Genomic DNA, 19,182 nt, shown 5'->3' on the forward strand with positions numbered 1-19,182 from the left:
CATACCACATGATTTTTTATTTATTTTTTTTCTTATTTCTTATCATGCTTCTCATCTTGTGACCACCAGGTCTCGAGCCCCATGTCGGGAACCAGCGCAGTAGAAGTTAGTAAATAGAGCAGGACTTGTATATGAGCTGCAGTAGTTGCTGGGTGATTGTCATAAAAGGCACTTTAAGAGATAAATATTTGATTATAAAGTGAAAGCAAAGCACTCGGCAACACCGAACACTGAAACTACCAAAATGGCACAATTTTATCCCTGAAACATTATCTGGCAGCTAACTTAGCCACAGAAAGTGTGTCAGTGCTTTTATTGTCTCTTCACATTCGAGACGGGCACAGAAACAGGCCACCTCTGCTGCTGAGAGGACACCCTCAGGGACTGTGCTTCTTTCTACGGTGCATGCTCTCCTTCTCATCCTCTCTCGTCTATTTTCATTTCATCTCTCTCTCTCTCTCTCTCATATAAGCGTCTCCTCCTCTCGCTCTCCTCTCTGAAGGCAGATATGAGAGCCTGTATCTACAAAGCGGTGATGTGGTGAGCGTGAAAACGGAGAGTGGAGGTTAAATTGCTGTTATGATAAAGCTGTCATGCTGCCAGTGGGTTGCGCCCAAAATTTCCAATATGCTACATGACTGGTATGTTATGTGTTTGCTGTGTCAACTGCCAAATAGTGGTGATGTTGAGCGTCTCGGTCCACTTTCACAAAGCTGCACTTGTGTTTGAAACAGAAACAGTTTTACTGTAATGGCAAAACATCAACAAGCTGTTAACAGCCAAGTCAAACATGAAACCAGATCCTTAAAATCACAAATATGTATCCATACGTATAAGGAAAAGAAATCATCTGCATTTGAATGACAAATATATATAAACAGGCACAAAGACAAATCTCAGCTCCTCGGCTGTATGTTAATAAGTTCCCAGCATCACGGGGCCAGATGAAGCCTGAGAGCATCAACTACGGCTCAGACTGTAAAACTAAAAATCCTAAATCCTTCTGCAGACAGCCACAACAGGACAACACAAGCAGCCCTGTGCTGACAGTGCACAAGGTCGTGGCAGCCACACATCGCTCCACTCTTACATAATCAGATCTGCACCAGCTAAGCGGAATAATTCCTGCTGGATGGAGCTGTCATCTCACACACAGCGGAGGGTACACATGAAAGAAAGGGATTATTATTGGATAAGTTTGTACTAACTCATAGGGATTTTAGCTTTTTGCATGTAGAGACTCCATGAGAAAACAGTTATCATGCAAACTGTGAGCTCAAAAAGAACAACAGTTATTCCACAAACAGCTCAGCACGACATAACATGAATTGACAGGATGACTTACAGTGATGCATCTATGGACCGATCAACAGGCGTCATCCACTCCTGTACGCAGGAACACACTGAAAACACACCGAGATCCCTCTAAACATGCCTTCAGTTCATGTCAGCTCTGACGTGACATGATGCTTCCCTCCAGGTAGCAGCAATGAGCCAAAACAGGAGACGACAAGAGGTGTGTGAGCGACACAGCTCCTCCGTGTGTTTATGGGTGTGCACGCACACGTGAGCAAAGTTGAGGAGGGGCGATTTAGCCAGATTGTGTTTCAGTTTTTACATCATCTCTTCCCCTCCCTCCCTCCCTCCCTCCCTCCCTCTCTCTCTCTCTCTTACCACTTCCTCTCCTCCCATCCCTCGCATTCTTTGCTCAGTCTGTGTCATCCATTCATCTCCCTTCTACCCCTTAAATGCTGGCTCACTGCAGTGCAGGGAGCGTGTGCAGCATCAGGAGTATGTGAGCGAGTATTGGCTGATGGCTGGTGATCTAACAAAACGGCCAATAGAGTTGAAGGCAGAGGGATCTCTCTGAGTGCATATGTGTGCAGGTGTGTGCACGCTGCTGAGTCACTGTACAGTCAGACAAAAAAAAAGCAAAAAAAAAAAAAGCTAAGAGGCAAAATATGAAGAAAGGGAAGGAAGATGAAAGAGAATCATGATTCAAAGGGAATTAAAGTATTACATAATCAAAAGAGGAGAGCACAGTGCTTCGAATCTGCTAAAACACAAGCACACATTCCTTCATGTCCTGAACCGTCACACACATACTATATACACGTATCGTACAGTAGGTCGAGTACGTCAGTTCTTAAAGATAAAGTATGTTGCTATTCCTTTATTGTCTCTTGACATAAGGATGAAATGACGAAGGCCACCTGTGGCTCGTGGGATTTCACAGGCCGGGGTCGCAGTCTCCGCCTGTACCGCCGTCTGCGTGATGATCGAAACTCTACAAAGCTTCCTGCGTTTGTAAGGATGAATAATCGGAACCAGGAAGAGAAGTTTTATCAGTAAAACACTGACCTCACTGACCTTTCTGATAAAGCTACACTGGTCGAGTTTTGCCTCACGCCAGTATACTGAGCGCTGTATGTACATACAGTATGTATGTGGTGGAGTTGACACAGGGAGCGCGTTTAGTCGACCAAATGATCGGATTAAAAGACTTTATGTGCATGGTGATGTACCATCATGTCAGTTTGTTGTCTTTAGCCTGGTCCCATGTCGTGCTCGCTGTTTGGACAAACTGTCGCACTAGTCGCATCTTCGTGGTCAAGATTAAGAATCTGGAAATCATTTTCCTGCGTAGCTTGCTAACATGAAAAATAATGAGAGGAAATGGCCTCAAGCATAGTTCAGCTCGAAGCAGCTACAGTAGCTGATGCTAGAACAGGAATAACAATAACAATGTTCCTTTGATCAGTGTTATGTTAACTGCTTCTAGCAACTGCTGGGAAGATGATGCTTCTCTTGATCTTCCTTCTCATTGGTTAAAGGCAAAACTAAGACAAAGTAACTTTCCCTCTCGAGGAAAAGACAGAAACGTGAAGACAATGTCAGGCTGAATGAATGAAGTGAAAGAAAACGAAAATTCATTCCGAAAAATCAGGTTCAGTTGTCTAAAGACTTCACTCGATGTACAAACAATGAAATAAATGTAGTTTTGTTTTGATCTTAAAATGAAAACATGCGTACTTTGAAATCAGCTCAAGATCAGTTTGCTGAGAATTGAGATCAGTCTGTTTGAGGAAAGATGATATCAAACAAAACATTGTCAGGGGGATTTCCACAGTTGTAGTTTATATACTCCATCAGTGACGAGGTAAAACCAGGAAACGTTGTCTCGACACACATCTGAATCTACACATTGTAAAATAGTGGCATTAAATAGAAATTTTGACCCTATTTTCCGAGTTTCACGGTCATCAGTTGACCTACTAATAACAGTGAAAAATAGCACGAGGAAATCCTGAATTCTACCACTTCTATCATTTCATTTAAAAAAAAAAACATCAATTGAAGTTGACAGAGCTTTTTCACACACTTCATTATGCCTGGCAGCTCCAAGGCTGTTCCAGTGATCTCATCTCAGCCTCTGCCAAACTCAGCGAGCTCTGAGTCAGTCAGACGAGTGGGACACAGAACAAAGAGAAGCCAAAGTAACTCTGGAGAAAAGAGAAGAGAAGAACACACGGGCCAAAATTGTTGTTTGTGTGGGTGTCGCATCAACATGAAGACAAATGACACAAACAATCAATTTCCAAAGCTTCGTCTCAGATTCAGCACCCTAAAGGATGAGGCTGCTGTTATTCTATAATTTTACTGAACGTCAGCGAAAACCAACCATGTGTTACAAGTCAGTGTTCAACACTTTCCAATTTCCCTTTCTTGTCCTTGACACTCAACCAAAAGAGCATTTTCTACTAAAGACGTAAATCTAAAAGCAGATCACAAATACATCCTCTCTTTTCTTTTTAGAAATTTATTTTAACAGCTGTAGTTTTTAATCCAACGTTTCTCAAACTGGGGAAAATAGTGCACTTATCGGGGGGTATTTTCAGCAGTGGATTAAAAGGCACGAATGCAGATCATTAGTGAGTTTTTATGACAGAAGAACAGTGTATTTTGGATAAAATCAAAATAAATTACAGTGCACATGTTGGTTTTTAATAAAAGAGCATATCACCCAGTACAAAAGTGAGAGTGTTAATAGTTTTTGGACAACAGTGAAGGTCTGTGCCACAGAGGCTTCGTCTACACTGACTATACATATTAGTCGGATCAATTCATTGTTGGCTTTGGTATCTGCTTTGTTGACAATAAGAAACATACAGAATATTACCAGCCTTATGCTTTGGTACTCTTCTAAAACAAAAACAAACACGGAGACAAACACCAATCATTGAAAACAAACAACAACATTGCTCCATAGCGCAACTAGTGATCAGAATCCCCACAGGGTGCCTGTAATGAGTGGTTATACAGGCGGCCTTCAATTTGGATAATGCAAACATCACATCCTTCCAGTCACCAGGTTCTATGACAAACAACACACCTCTTCATTGCTTTGTTTCTGCTTTGTTAAAAGGCACAGTGTGCAATCTGAATGTCAACACCACAGGACTGGAAGCTGCTATGACTTCCACACCGACAGTCCGGCCTTTCAGTGCTAACATCAGTTAACATGATGCTGTTAAAAGGCTTCATCAGTGGACTTTCTACACACAGCAGAGGCCTATATTTTCCTCTGAGGACACAAATGTGATTTTCACCTGCAGGCCGTGCAAATAATTAGAGGTTGGGGTTTTAGTGTCCGTCAGTTTCAAAGACGCCGATCTGACCATTACATCACTGGAGGGTCTGTGCGATAGCAAACAGCTCGAGGGCACAAATGCATAAACACACTGCAGGAGTAAACACATCCTTAACTTGTTCTAGTTGCTTCACAGCTCACACCCACATCATCACCCATGATGCATTCAGACACTTCAAAGGCAACCATAAAACAGCAAAAGGCTGCTGACCCGCCTAACCTCAGAGCTGGGATATGTAACGCTTCCACAACCCATCCTCCAATACATAAAATCAACTTTCACTGAAGTTGAACTTAACCAGTTGTATGTTGAGGCTCTAGGCCAAGCTATACTTTCAAAACCAGCTCATTTCCACTCACCGGTACGAATAGGGAACAGGTTTTCATGCAGTGGTCTCTTATAGTATATCTCTCTTTCGGTTCACACAGTGGCTGCAGTGGTCTGTATGTTGCTCTGGGTTTCCCCCTGCCGTCCATCCCACAGCTCTTTCCAGAGCACTGACCTCAGCTGTTTTTATCAGCTCCCTCTGTTCCTAAACACACCGGAACAAAATGCAGCGTCACCCCACACAATGACGACACTGCTCAGTCACAATGACCACTTTCAAAATGTAAACAGCCAGGGTGACGACAAACAGGTGAATATACGTGGGGAGATGTACAAACAAGCACTGATGGAGACCAGCTGATTTTTTTTCTCCCTTCACCTGCACATTATTGAGCTTTTTATAATGTTTTCTTATATAAGAGTCACTGGTGTGTGAGGTCAGAAGTCCAAGAGTCCAGTCACATGCAGGTCCGCTGCTACGCCGACATGTTGGTGTGAGAACAGAGTCACAGGACAGTTTATTGCTGCTTTATTTTACATCAGCAATTTTAACTCATATTTCATGATCAATTATCGGGTTTTTTTAAATTGTTTTAATTGCAGTTAAACAGATACTTTTGTCACATCTATCCGATTAGAGTAAAAATCATATTTTGTTCTCCTTTGCACACGTTTATTCAATTCAGGAAATTCATACTATGTTTCTCATGTTAGCTGCAATCTAAAGGACTTCAACATACAACTCATATGAGCGCTTGACATTTTAGAAAATACACTTGGTGCACACAGCGTTTGTGCTCTCGCTGAGAGTTAAGTGAGAAGATTGAAACAGTTCTTTAAGTAAAGAGGTGAAGCGAGGAGGCCATTGCCCTATAGCTTAGCATTTAGTTCGGAAACAGGGGTAGACAGCAAACTTTCCAAAGCCAAGAACTTCACCTATCAGCGCCTCTAAAAACTCCAATACACCATGTTATATCTCATTTGTACACAAACCGTGATCTAAAAAGTATAATTTATGGTTTTAGGGGTATTAGCGTGCCGCTTCCTCCTGCTTGCAGTGTTCATGCTAAGCTAGGCTAAGGGCACACGGCTGGACGGCCATGACTGAGTCTAAAACGGGCCGTCATGGAGAGGGGGGAGACACAGTATTGTTTACATATGGGGAAAATAGTGCACACTTTCACAATCAGGTGCCACAAATATTTGTGTGTCTCTGAGAGACGAGCGTAGTTTTTCACAGACACACAGTCAGCAAATCACGACGTGAAGCGGGTGTGAATGTTGGATCGTCGGTTTTGGAAAGGTACAGATATGACCAGCCTCTCCCTAACCCCCACCCCCACCTCCACCCCTTCCAATCCGACCATCTGACAAGCCCTTTGGATGGTGCATAATGCCCCGTTAATCGCCTCTTGGCTCCAGCTCCTCACTTAGTCAGCCGATATGAAAGTAGTATCGATGATCTCATGTAACTCTCACAAAGCAAATGTGTAAGTGTTTTGCCTGATCACATTTCACGTGCTGCGGAGAAGAAGCCTGTGGATACAGAAACCCCATGACGGTGCGTCGTGCGGCTGCTCACCATCCATCCTGGAGACTCGAGATAAGACTATGAGGTTTACTCTTTCAGTCATTCGCAGGAACCTCAGTCACATCAGCCTGACAAAACACTAAAGAGGACCTGACAGTTTGAACTGGCAGCAGTATCACATCATCCCATTCATCACCGCCTACATCACCATAATGACTGTTGCTGGTAAAAAAGACACAAATGGCCGCCCACTTAGCTACCAGGCAACAGCTCGTACATGTTCATTATGTCTAAAACCACTATAATCAGGAGAGGACCACACGGCCCTGAATGCTACATCTATAAAACACACTGTATTGTCACTGTAACTGCTGTTTATGTGCGAGGTGACAGTTGCAGTTTGTTTGTTTTCAGCATTTATTGTATTTTAAATCCTGTCAGCACCTAAAGCCAGATGGTCGGCCTATAAGGCTTATTGTCCATGGCGACCCTGGTAATCGCACCATTTCATCACCCACACTGCAACAGCAGCAACAACAACAACAACAACAACAAAAAACAAACAACAACAAAACATAAGGACCTTTCCAGTTTCTGTTTCAGTGGAATCACGTGCTTTTATTGGTGCAGAGGGAGACACAAGCCCCACCCCCTGAATTGTCAGAACACTCATGTTAATCTAAAACATCCACTGGGTACAGGATGACGAGAGATTACAGCGGCAGAGCACGCCTTCAGCCACCAGCGGCATCTATAAAGAAGCCACTGAGTGATTTTTAAAAAAAACCCATAAACAAATAATATCGCTGCAGATGCCATTTGGAGGTTTTCTTCAGACATTTTAAAGACATTTTGCAGTTAATGATGATTTCTTCTGAGTTGTGCAGTTATTACTGTTGGAAAAAAAAGAAGAATTTTCTACCATTCTCTGAAGGTTTGTGTAATCGCATTTACATTTCCGAGAAAAAGGCTGCGCCCCGAGTGAACAAGGAAACCCCGTGTCCTTGTGTCGTTTGGCTTTACATCTGCCAGCCATGTATCTGGTGACAAAAGATAAGACAATGCGTCTCAGTCTGTGTGTGTGTGTGTGTGTGTGTGTGTCTGTGCAAGTACTGTATGTCAACTACTGACTTCAAATTGAGGTCTACAGATGTGCCAACGTAAGGCCACTGGAAAGTGTCCATGCTGCACATCTGTCAGACGGGATCCAGTGAAGCATGCGGCTATCTGTCCTGACAAAATGTACCTCGTCAGTAAAACAGTAACAGCAGTAAACACTTTCAGTTTTTGATTTACTTGATCCTTAATCCACTGCAGGGCACTTAACAGTCATATCAGCACATCAGCAGAAAATGTGACATATATCCATTATCTGCTGTTATTTTTGATATATCTCTGTTATATTTAAATATCTAATTGTACATTTTATATTATTATCTACTATTCATCTTGTTTTGAAGTATTTTATAATGACATTTTGCAGTTTTTCTTTTCTTTGTACTGCAAATTTCCTCACTGTGGGACTAATAAAGAAGAATCTTATATTTAGAGTTGAGATTATATTTTAAATGATGAAATGTTAATCAGCTGATGAATGAAGCCTCATATTTACTCTACAGATATCCAAGTATAGAGAGTGTTGCAGACTATAAAGCCCATGCAGAAAAACTTTTGTGCCATATAAACTTCACTTCACTTTCTCTCAGCAAACATCACATGAACATGCCGTGCACTGCACCTGCTACTCTTCAGGACAGATGAACTGTAACCAGCGAGCACGACAAACAGGAAAAGGAAATGAGAGTCAAGTAAATAATCTCTTGGGAGTCTACGGTGCATGCAACTGCACAGAAAAAGCTCCTTAAAGCACAATTTGCTGAGAATAAAAGACAATGTGAACACCTGAGAGAACGTGAACTGCAGCTGGAACCTGTGTTTCTAGTATCTCCTCACAAGACCTCCAGGGCAAGAGCCTGGAATTACAGAAGCATCTTTTAACAATAACCTTTTCCTGTTACAGGAGGCCAAGCAGACTGACGCACAAAAAAAACAAAAAGAAAAAATAAAATCCAAGACTGTACTCTGCAGAATGACTTTCCCAAATCAACACCGGTACAGCTTCTCCCTTCGTTTAAATCATATATATTTCCTACTTCCTTTCCACTTGTCATTTTTCCAACTCTTACTCAATATTTCCAACCTCCCTCTCTCCATCTTTAAATCCCAAACATCCCACTTACTTCAACTCCATGGTTTCTCTCCTGGCCTCTCTCTTCTCTGGGGGTGAAAACAACACTGCTCTCAGTCACCTAATCCTCCTCATCTCTGATATAAGTGAAGTGTGTGCAGTGGGCAGAGAGGGGAACGCATGTGAGAGGCCTGAGCTGCTGTTACAATAATCCAAACAGACTGACAGGGTGCCACTGGGCGAGCGGAGATGGAAGGGGGGGGGGCTGCCGGTGGTGTAGAGGGAAAGAACTGACCAATCAGAGGGTTTTTAGTGAAGCCAGCGAGGGGTTGGGCTTAAGGCTTGTGCTGCTCTTTAACCCCGGTGAGGGCAAGAGTCCCAGAGGAGAGATAGATAAGGAGTGACGGAGGACGGGCGACAGAGAGAGAAGAGAGAGGGAAACAGGCCAACAGAAGCCAAATTATTTCAGATGTCTGACTTGGTATGACAGGATACTGTCTGTTACATGCTACGTACCTTTTATCATTTACTGTAAAAAGACAAAATACTTTTAATCAGGTGGATAAAGCTGAACTCTTTCCCCATGTGCACAATTTTATCTCCATTTCCCAGAAAGGCCCCGAGTGTACATGAGCTCTACTTTTCTCTGTTACAAGCTGGAATGACATCATTTTTTGAAGACATGAGTGCACTGAAGCAAAGTAAACAAGACAAAGACGATGCAACAGAACCAAAGACTACAACTCAGGAGCAAAAGAAGAAGTAATTGACCAACAAATCACCACAAATGAGGGCTGACACACAAAACTAACTTCTCTCACTGGTTTGTGCTCTAATAAACATAACTTTAGTTTTTAAACTCTTGCTACTATTGCAGACACAATTCCTGAATTTGGGTTCTGACACCAAAACAATGTTTTTCATGACACTAAACTCTGAGGAATGAGAGAAATATTAATATCCTAGCAGCATGGCTCTGTAGATGGCGACGTTGGTTGGTTTAGACTGAAATATGTGACTGACTTTGATAATACTCAGACTTTTCCTCTAGCGCCACCAGGAGGTTGACAGTTTGTTTTTTAAGTGAAACATCTTGACAACTACTAATTGGATGCTATGAAATTTGATCCATTCATGTTCCCCACAGGATGAATTGCCATCATCTGGATACATTTCTGTTGGTACCAAGAAGAACTGAGGTTCAGGCTTTATTTACAGCTCTGTGTGCGTTGTGTTATATTAGTGTCTCTTTATGGAAATCTTATAGACCTCAGTTGTATCTCGGTACATGAGAGTAAAATCACCATCCTGTTCTGACACTTCCCGTCATTGTTGCTTCATATTGAACATTTCCACCTTGGCAGAAAAACACTGGTTGTTCCATAACAACTAAATCACTCATACCGTCTTTTCAGACTGTACACACCCACTCACACACAGACACACACACACACACAACACACACACACACACACACACCTACACTACATAGCACAGACGTATATGCCCCTAGAGAGTTTCCCCATCTCTTGAAAGCTTTAATTTTATTTGCAGACTGCAAACAATGTTTGTAGTAATTATCCAAATGCATCTGTTTCCCCCCTGTACATCCACTCCTACTTAACTGAATTACTTTCAGCACAGAGAGCGGCTCTATATGGAGAAGGGAATACTTTTCATCTTAGTGTTATTTAATGTGACAATGTCGTTAGTATAACCAAGTAAAAGGAAACCAGCTGACAAAATCCACTACTGTGCATTTTGGAGCTCTATATAAACACAAGTATAAAACAATGTAAACAGGTATGAACGCTTGGTTAAGTAATGAAGATAAAACATCTGAAAAGCAAATGTGACACAGCTCATGACATTTCATGCTAAAGCTAACAAACCAGTCAGTCCGTGCAGAAGTCTGAGCGACCACCAGTTTGACTGCGTGTCAGAGGATAATTAAAGGGAGTCCAATAATTAACTGTGGCAGAAAATGATGATCTGAACCCCAGAAAAGCACAACAACAGTATCAGATTGTTAGGGCGACTTTAACTATTGCCTCCCTCTGTCCCTGGAGTAAACAAAACAAAGACAATTTGCTTGACCTAGATGCAAAAGAATGAAAAGCGATGGAGCACGGAATAATCTGAAACGCAAAGACACACACTGTGTACACAGAGAGCGCTTGCTATGTCCTACCTGAGGTTTTTGTGTTTGTTTTTTCACTCTGCATTAGTCTCAAAGGAAACTACTGAGCTGAAAGAAAGCATTGAAAATGACAGATTTATGGACCACTGACCTGTAAATTACACATTTCCTTTAATTCAAATATAAAAGTCCAGAATCGTTTAGGCTATACGCTAACAACCAGCGACTGGGCTGTCAGTCCGTTTTTATGCTTATGTTTATTATTTAGGTGGGTGATGTTCCTTTTGTGCAATGCTGATATCCCCTGCTGGTTGGAGCATGATATACACGTTCACACAGACAGATTTAAGACAGGGGGAAAGGATCGTCCACCATTACCTCTCTGTGACACACACTGATTCAACAGGTTACTCCCTGTAAACATCTAGGAATCTGTGTTGTATTATGTATTATTCCCACAGGTTGATCTTAAAAGATTACAAACTCTTTCATTCCTCAATCCATCAGATTATTAAATCAGACAGTGGGTTTCCAGGAGGTCAGGAGTGCATCAACCTTTATATGACGGACACAAGATACGGCTCAACACATATTACAGACATACACAAACAATAAAACTGAATACAATGCAGCTGTTTAATAATAATATTATGCTTTTTTTTTGTTAAATGCCACAATATACGTGGAACAGAAAATGACGGATGCGAGACAAATTTCTAAGAAATTCAAAAAGAATTTCAGAGGAACAATGAAGCGCCACCAAGTCCGATCCAGTCAATCTTCAAAATAAAGCTTCGTAACCCTGGCCTCTGCCCAAGAGTTCAAATTAATCAACAAATTCATCATCAACGATAACTGACGCCATCAAGCAGTCATGTAAAACATTTGTTGGTTCCAGCTTCTAAAACATGAGGACGTCCTGCTTTTCTGTTTTACCTCATTGTAAATTGAACATCTTCGGGTTTTGACCTGCTGACTGGACAAAACAAGTACATTTTAACAATAATGGACAGGTTGCTCAGATCAATCCAGGATCAAAATAATCATTAGTTGCATCTATACTGTTTATTGTACTGTACGGGGAATTTTCACAATGACTGTACATTACACATGAACTAACAGCAGGCTCATTGACAGAGTTCACAGCCCTAACGTGCATCTTGTTATGCGCCTTCACACACAGAGACACTGTGACTTCTCCAGATCCTTTACACTCTCAGGTGTTGCTCGGTTAAGAGTCACTAAGCTGACTGATGTCCCGTGCTAATCAGTTAGCTGTAACCAGACAGACGCTGTGCCGCCGCGGTCGAGAACCAGCAGAGCTCATTGATCCTGGAGGTCACAGAGTCACAGAGCAACAGTTCTGAATAGTAAGCCTCCAGGGCCTTCAGTCACTGGACCAGAAAAGCATCAATATCAACACCAGTCAACATTGGCAAGGGAAAAAGATTTCAATCTTTATCTGTGTAATCAAGTGCTAGAGATACAGTAACATTAAAAATCAATAGATGTTTGGATTTGGATTGGTCAGCTATTCAGCTAAAATATTACAGTATTTTTATATCATCTGGGTGTATTACTCCAACTTTCTAACTTGTATTTCTTTAGTGACATTCACAGTACTACTTGTTTACTGTGCATTAGACATTAAAGATTTGAATTTTGACATGATTATCTAAATAAAGTGTCGCACAAATTAGAGATCTGAAGATGTAATTTAGGGATAAAAATTGTTTAACCATTGCTGCAACATTTGGTTTATTTGGAGAACCTGTACAATATAAAGGAATCCAAAAGAACAGTCCTACAATAAATCCTGTCAAAGACTGAGCATCGCTTGTAAACTTTCAATACTAGTAGCAACATGATGCCTGAGTTTTGGGACTGTTACAAAATTAATTATTTTTTTAAACTTTACTTTGAGAAATATGAACTTGTTTTTTCCACAAAACCCTTCAGAAGTCAAACTTCTCTGATATTTACTGCACACGAACTTTGACTGAGAAAAGAGACCTAAATCAAAAACTATCCAAATCAGTGAAGAAGAATATAATTTGAAAAAAACAATATTTGAAAACACATGAACACATGTCTGTCAACATTTCTGGAGCTTATAAGCTTTAGTTTTTGTTGACAATATGTCAGGAAACTCCTGAGTAAATTTTGAAGGCCACAGTTACAGATGGGTGTTTCTAATATTTTGAAAATATTAAACGGTATAGGTTTTTGCAAAGCTGTTGTACCCGGTTGCATAAGACTGCACATTTACAGCTCAGCGTATATGTTCAATCAACCAGCAGTGAGTCTGCACTTTACTGAGCAGCCTTGATGCATGGTGACATGCCAGCTAACAGCTGTATGTGATGTTGAGGGTAAGCAGAACTCTAAACTCCTTCACAGCGTCCAGTTGTCTCAGTTTGTTTCTTCATGAGCAGGAGAAAACTCCCAGGCACAGTTGCAGTGCTACAGCTGCAGCACAGTCAGTGCACTGCAGTGGTGGGAGAGTTATGCAGCATTTACTGCACCACTCTCTACCTCTGGTTCCCACGACCACAGCTCTAATGTCACAATGACTGAAAAAAGACGTTAAAGGAATAGTTCAGCATTTTGGGTAATACACCTATTTGCTTCCTCCCTGCTGGGAGTTGCTTAGCTTAGCAATAAGACTGGGAGAGCATGATGGAAAAAGCTAGCCTGGCTCTAAATTTAGTGCATGACACGTTATATCTTGTTAGTTTAATCCAGACACAAACAAAAAATGACACTGTTTTGCATTGTGACTATTTGTCCACCAGTCATACAGATACACAGTGCTCGGTATGTTACTTGAAAATTGTGATCAATTACTCGTTACACATAAGTCTTTGAGAAAGTAATTACATTATTAAGTACTCAGGAGCAAAAGCACGTTGTTACGTTACTCATCATTGTTGTTACTCAGCTGTCCGCTCAGTCAAAGTTGCCTGTAACAACTCCAAATCCTCCACACCCACACATATAGCATCTTTTGAATTTCTGGTTTAACAAGCAGAGAGCTGTACAGTTCGGAGGGATTTGCTGAGCATCCAGCAGTTAGTTTAGCTTCCCTGACTGCACGCAGCTCTCCAGAGCTTTCTGAAAAGAGAGGTGACTCCTGAACGTGCACGTAACTCTTGCTATCACTCGCCACATCAGCTGCTCAAGAACACACACAACTTTAATAGGACAACTTTGCATATTACACCACTCCTCAACCATATCCCAGACCAGTCTTTGCTTCACTCATGGTGGACAGTTTACAAAAAAGAATTAAAATTGGTGCAGCAGCACCAAAGATATTGTCTCTTCTATGGTTAAAACCTGGTGCCTACATTACCCACAAGGCAACTTTACCACCGATATGTTCAGCGGGAGATTTGGGTCTGTTTTGCTAATAGCAGCTAATGTGGCCTTGAGCTGAGATGAGGAGCGGACTATAGAGGTCTGATAAGTTCACTTCTTTCTCACTCCACACATCAGGGTTATTTTTTCATTTTCAAACTTGCAGTCTTCAGACTGACAGCTGGCGGTGACTTGTGTGACATCATTTGAGGCAATTTACTGGCGCCAGAAGATGATTAACTTAGTTTAGCAGAAAGACCCGAAAATGGAAGGAAACAGCTGGTCTGACTCTTCGACCAGCACTCTTCAGTTTACAGTAACACACTGTATCTTGTCTAATTAATGTGTAAATGAACAAACTACAATTTGTGGTCTTAGGGGGAGTAATACTAATACTGGCTTATCAGCCAGTGACAAAACTGGGTAAAGTACTAATGAAACAAGCCATGTTTCATTTTGTTTATATACCTTTATCAAGAACTTGAACTACACATTTATTTTATTTTATTTGTTGCCAATCTTGTACTTTATGATTTGTAATTAACTTTCTAGCATCACAGCACTTTTCTATTTTTCCCAAATGAATTTGATTCACAGACATTTTTTCACAGCAGACATTTTGACTTGTCGTAACACACACACACACACACACACACACACACACACACACACACACACACACACACACACACACACACACAGGTGGAACCGATCACAGTTATGATGACTCCATTCCAGCATTTATTGCAGTGCAATGCAGAAACTGATTCAGTTATTGGTTATAGGCCCATTACACGTCAGGATCTGTGCTGTGAAAAGCTCCGTTCAGCTTTAGTGTCAAATCTAAATGCACATACTTATAGGTCAAGTTCAACCTCAAATAACTGAATACTCACCTCTAATTAAATATCTCCTCTTAGAAAACACTCTAGAAGCAGTCAGTACATCCACCTTTTCACAAGCAACCTTTGGGCTGAGGCCTTCTGACGGTAGACCTTGAGAAAATCACTGAATCTGTGCACTTGAAACTATGTTAAAACTATGTTCACTGCACATAAAACCACCAGCCATGTGATCCATGACACCCTGTTCGACTCAACTCATGAAGTGCACCAGCAGGCACCGAGGTTCATTCAAGTTTTTGCAGCTTTAAGATGCTGACAGAAACACCAGCCTGCTGCTTGTCCCGCTGCAGATCTGCCTTGGGAACAGACCTGCTGTAAATGGATTAGTGAAGTGGTGCACATTCATAAATTAACATACCATGAGGACGCAGGCAGTAACGACAGGAACCGTCTGGACACTTGCACTTTAAATAATTGGAGGCGTGTGTAATTTTATACTGAAATCAGATATAATTCTTCATCTAAAAGCTTCTTCTGGTTTAATGCGTTAATCCAACTCTCTCATCAAATCAAGTGCAGACGTTCAATTCAATCCCAGCTAATGTTTCCCATTGAAGGACATGCAATGTGTTCCGTTTCACTCACCTAAAGGTTATCCTATCTGCCGGTGAGAAAACTACAATGACGCATGAGGATGTCGTCAGGTGACAGGCGGTGATCCTCGCTGACTTTTTCCCCCTTGTTGAGCTGCTGTGTTTGTCTGGCTGTGTCTGCTCCACACTCCCCGTCCCCTCTGCTGCTCTGCGCGGACCAACCACGGCTGAACCGGGAGCCGCTTCAACTCACTTCCACCTCGTTTATTAAAGGGATCCTCCGACAATAAAAGGGACAGGCATCCGCCGCCGGATGCAGTTCGAGCTAATTCAGTTTGGAAAAAAATAAAAAAAAATAAAATAGACGACTTCATCAATATTACATACACGTGTAAAAATAGGCTCTGTGTCCATGCATTATTTCTATTTTCCTCTACAGCGGTTATACAAGCGGTTTTGTGGTTTGTGTGACGCGCCGAGTGAAAAAATATTTGAATCACCTATGATAGGCTTTGCTTTATGCAGCCTATTAGCTACTTGTAAAGTGATACAATTTTATTCATTTTTAAATTACATTGTCCTGTCTCCTGTTAAGAACTGTAGACTCCATGTTGGTTTATAAAATAAAAGTTGTTCCTATAAGATAAAATACTTTTTGATCCCCAATGTGAAGTGTCATAGCAACAAAAGTACAAAGCACAAAAACAGTTACTAAAGTGCAAAATAAATGTAATTTCTAGTAAAAGTCCTACATTTAAAAGCTTCCTGAAGTGAGATTACATTTAGTCTGCTATTCATAAGATGCATCTGCTGACGTGGGTCATGCCTAAGACCTCAGAAGACTTAATGATCAAGAAAAGCTGGAAGAGGGTTACAGATCAAAAAGAGTTTAGATATTCACGAGTCCACAGTCAGACAAACTGTCTCTAAATGGAGATGATTTAGTTCTGTCACTAATCTCCCTCGAGGTGGGTGTCCTGCTAAGATGAGTCCAGAGACTCAAACGCAGATTGATCAGAATTATGCAACAACGAAACTAAACAGTGAAAGTAACAGCAAGAAGCCTAAACTAACCGTTGGAGCTGGTTAACCTCATAGAGCACGGTGTTCTGCCATGGACACCACAGAGCTGCATGCATAACGTTTGTCAAAGACTTTCTACAACACTACTGAGAAAAGGTTTTATGGACTGAGGTTCAATTGTTTGGGAAGAACATGCAGCACTATGTGTGAAAATGGCTCAGCACACCAACATGAAAACAACGTCCCAAAGGTGAAGTAGGATGGAGGAAGCATCATGATTTGGGGCTTTGCTGCCTCTGGGCCTGGACGACCCGACATCATGGGGAGGAAAATGAATTACCAGGTTTATCTGACAGGATAATATCAGGGTGGCTGTCAGAGAGATGCAGCAGGACAACAACCATAAACATGGAAATAATACAGAATGACTTCAAACAAAGAAAATACAGTTCTCGGAGAAGCCCAGTCTGATCCCAGAACTTAACTCCGTAGAGAAGCTGTTGACTCTCAGAGAGCGGCTCACACAAGACATAAGATCATGGCTGAGCTGAAGCAGCTGTCCATTGTGCAGGTTTGATCAGCAGCTACACAAAGAGATTGTTTGAGGTTATTGGAACTAAAAGAAGTTCAACCAGTTATTAAACCCAAAGGGTTCAATTCGTTTTTCCACCAGCACTGTGAATGTTTAATGGGTGTGTTCAATAAAGAGATGAAAGATTACACTTGTTTCTAAAATAAACGTATATACTGTACATTATTAGCATCTATCATGAAGCATGAAAAAAGAAAACTGAGTGTGTTTGTAAAGTTTTTCAACAGCACCAGCCTCCTCCTGGGACTCCTGACGGGACATCCCAGCACCAGTTTTAACTGTGGTTTCCAGTCGGGCCCCTCCCTTCTTATGAGGGAGGCTGTTGCCTTGACAACCCCTACATTATGCAGCAGCCCATGAAAGACTCTTTTCAGATTAAAAAAGAAAGAAAGAAAGAAAGAAAAGAACAGAAAGAAAGACAGAAACAGGTTATTTGCATTCCTTTTCCATTACTGATTTTGTGTGATAGAAAAAAAAAGGCGGCATGAGGTTTATTGTCTGGTGTGTATCGGAGGAGGGGGAGGGGTTGATCTTGATGCATCTGAAGGCCTCACAACTATTTTAGAGAACTAATGCAGTGTGTGTGCATGCATATGTGTGTGTGTGTGTGTGTGTGTGTGTGTGTGTGTGTGTGTGTGTGTGTGTATTTGTGTGTGTTTGTGTGCCACAGTCAAAGGGCATCTGCTTAGTATGCAGCGCACAATCACAGACTTGGTGCAAAGATTTCTGTTTGTTTCAGCATCGCGTCTCTGTTTCTTAAATAACTTCACAGGTACAGTATGAAGTATCCAGGTCCTCGTGAAAGCTAAAGAAGCCACATCAAAGTTTTAAAAGTCCTTTACATGTGAAACTCTGCATTCAAAGTGCTACCTCAGCAAAAGTGCAGAAGTATTATCAGCAAAATGAGTTCAAAGTACAGAAAGGAAAAGTTCCTATTATGCAGAAAGGCCCCTCAGAGGATTACACATTCACAATATACTGATGCAATAACATTTAACATGCAATTCAGTGTTGTAGCATTCAAGGTGACGCTACTTTAAAATATGTTTTATTCCATTTGACAGTTAAAGCATCCGATTGTACAAGCGATTGTTTTGTATGTAAGATTTGGTCTGAAAAGTAAAGTAGACCAACAAAGTAACATCAGATGGACTGTAAAGTACAAAAAAGTACAGTATAGTTAAATCCAAGTTACTTTCCACCACTGACTAAAACTTTAAAGTCCTTCCATGCAGTGCACAGTGTAGATCAACAACAGCTTTCTGCTTTAAGTTTGAGAATTAAACAGAATATAATGAATCTCACTGTAAAAACTCAATACTCCTGATCAAACTTTGAATGTTAGAGGGGGGAAAAAATACCATATTCAAATAATAGCATCAAAGCAGCTACACATAAAGAGCCAATAAATCCTACACCACAATGTTTCCTACATGTGAACTGACCCTGTAAACGAAGTCTGGTTCGAGAACAAAACCAGAATGTGCAGAGTAGAGTTTGATCATTTGTCCATAATTTCATGTCTCTCTGGTCACAGCTGCCTGCACCTGCTGCCGCCATTAGTTCAGTAGAGCATGGTGGGATTAGCAGAAAGCTCTGTGAATGGCTGCTGAATAATTGACCAATTTCTTTTGTCTCATTCACGCTGTTTTGGTTGAACATAAGCTGAGGACCAAATAGCGACGAATGTCTGATGTGGAAATGATAATAATGAGGCTTTTGTGGAGTGAAACAGTTATCAGAGAGGATGCCGTTGAATGTACAGTATCATCTATGTCGGAGAAGGACATCCACTTAGTCAACAGAGACGTATTTGCTGTGAAGTAAAACCCAAAGCATGAAACAGCTGATATACTTCTGTCCTTTTACTGATGTGAGATTTCTGTCCTGACGCTGGCAACAGGAAAACAGATGAAAAATCAACTGTATTA

At 41.3% G+C, this 19,182-nt stretch overlaps 1 protein-coding gene across 5 annotated transcripts in view; it reads right to left on the reverse strand.

Annotated features, from left to right (window-relative positions):
- The window catches only part of trim2a (tripartite motif containing 2a), a 30,483-nt gene extending 14,656 nt beyond the window's left edge, over positions 1-15,827 (reverse strand). For 2 of the 5 annotated variants that reach the window (XM_023417464.2, XM_023417460.2), the window contains exon 1: positions 8,751-8,919. The gene's annotated coding sequence lies outside the window, so the exon portion shown is untranslated. Of the gene's footprint in view, positions 1-1,345; positions 1,517-5,011; positions 5,157-8,750; positions 8,920-15,688 lie in introns of those variants that run through there. The other 3 variants (XM_023417461.2, XM_023417463.2, XM_023417462.2) reach the window with 3 other exon arrangements.
- Positions 15,828-19,182: the final 3,355 nt, after the last annotated feature.

The sequence above is a fragment of the Seriola lalandi genome, unplaced genomic scaffold (genome assembly GCF_002814215.2).
Source record: "Seriola lalandi dorsalis isolate HSWRI2012SDOR001 ecotype SW California unplaced genomic scaffold, Sedor1 jcf7180002054574, whole genome shotgun sequence".
In the NCBI taxonomy this organism is placed as follows: domain Eukaryota; kingdom Metazoa; phylum Chordata; class Actinopteri; order Carangiformes; family Carangidae; genus Seriola; species Seriola lalandi.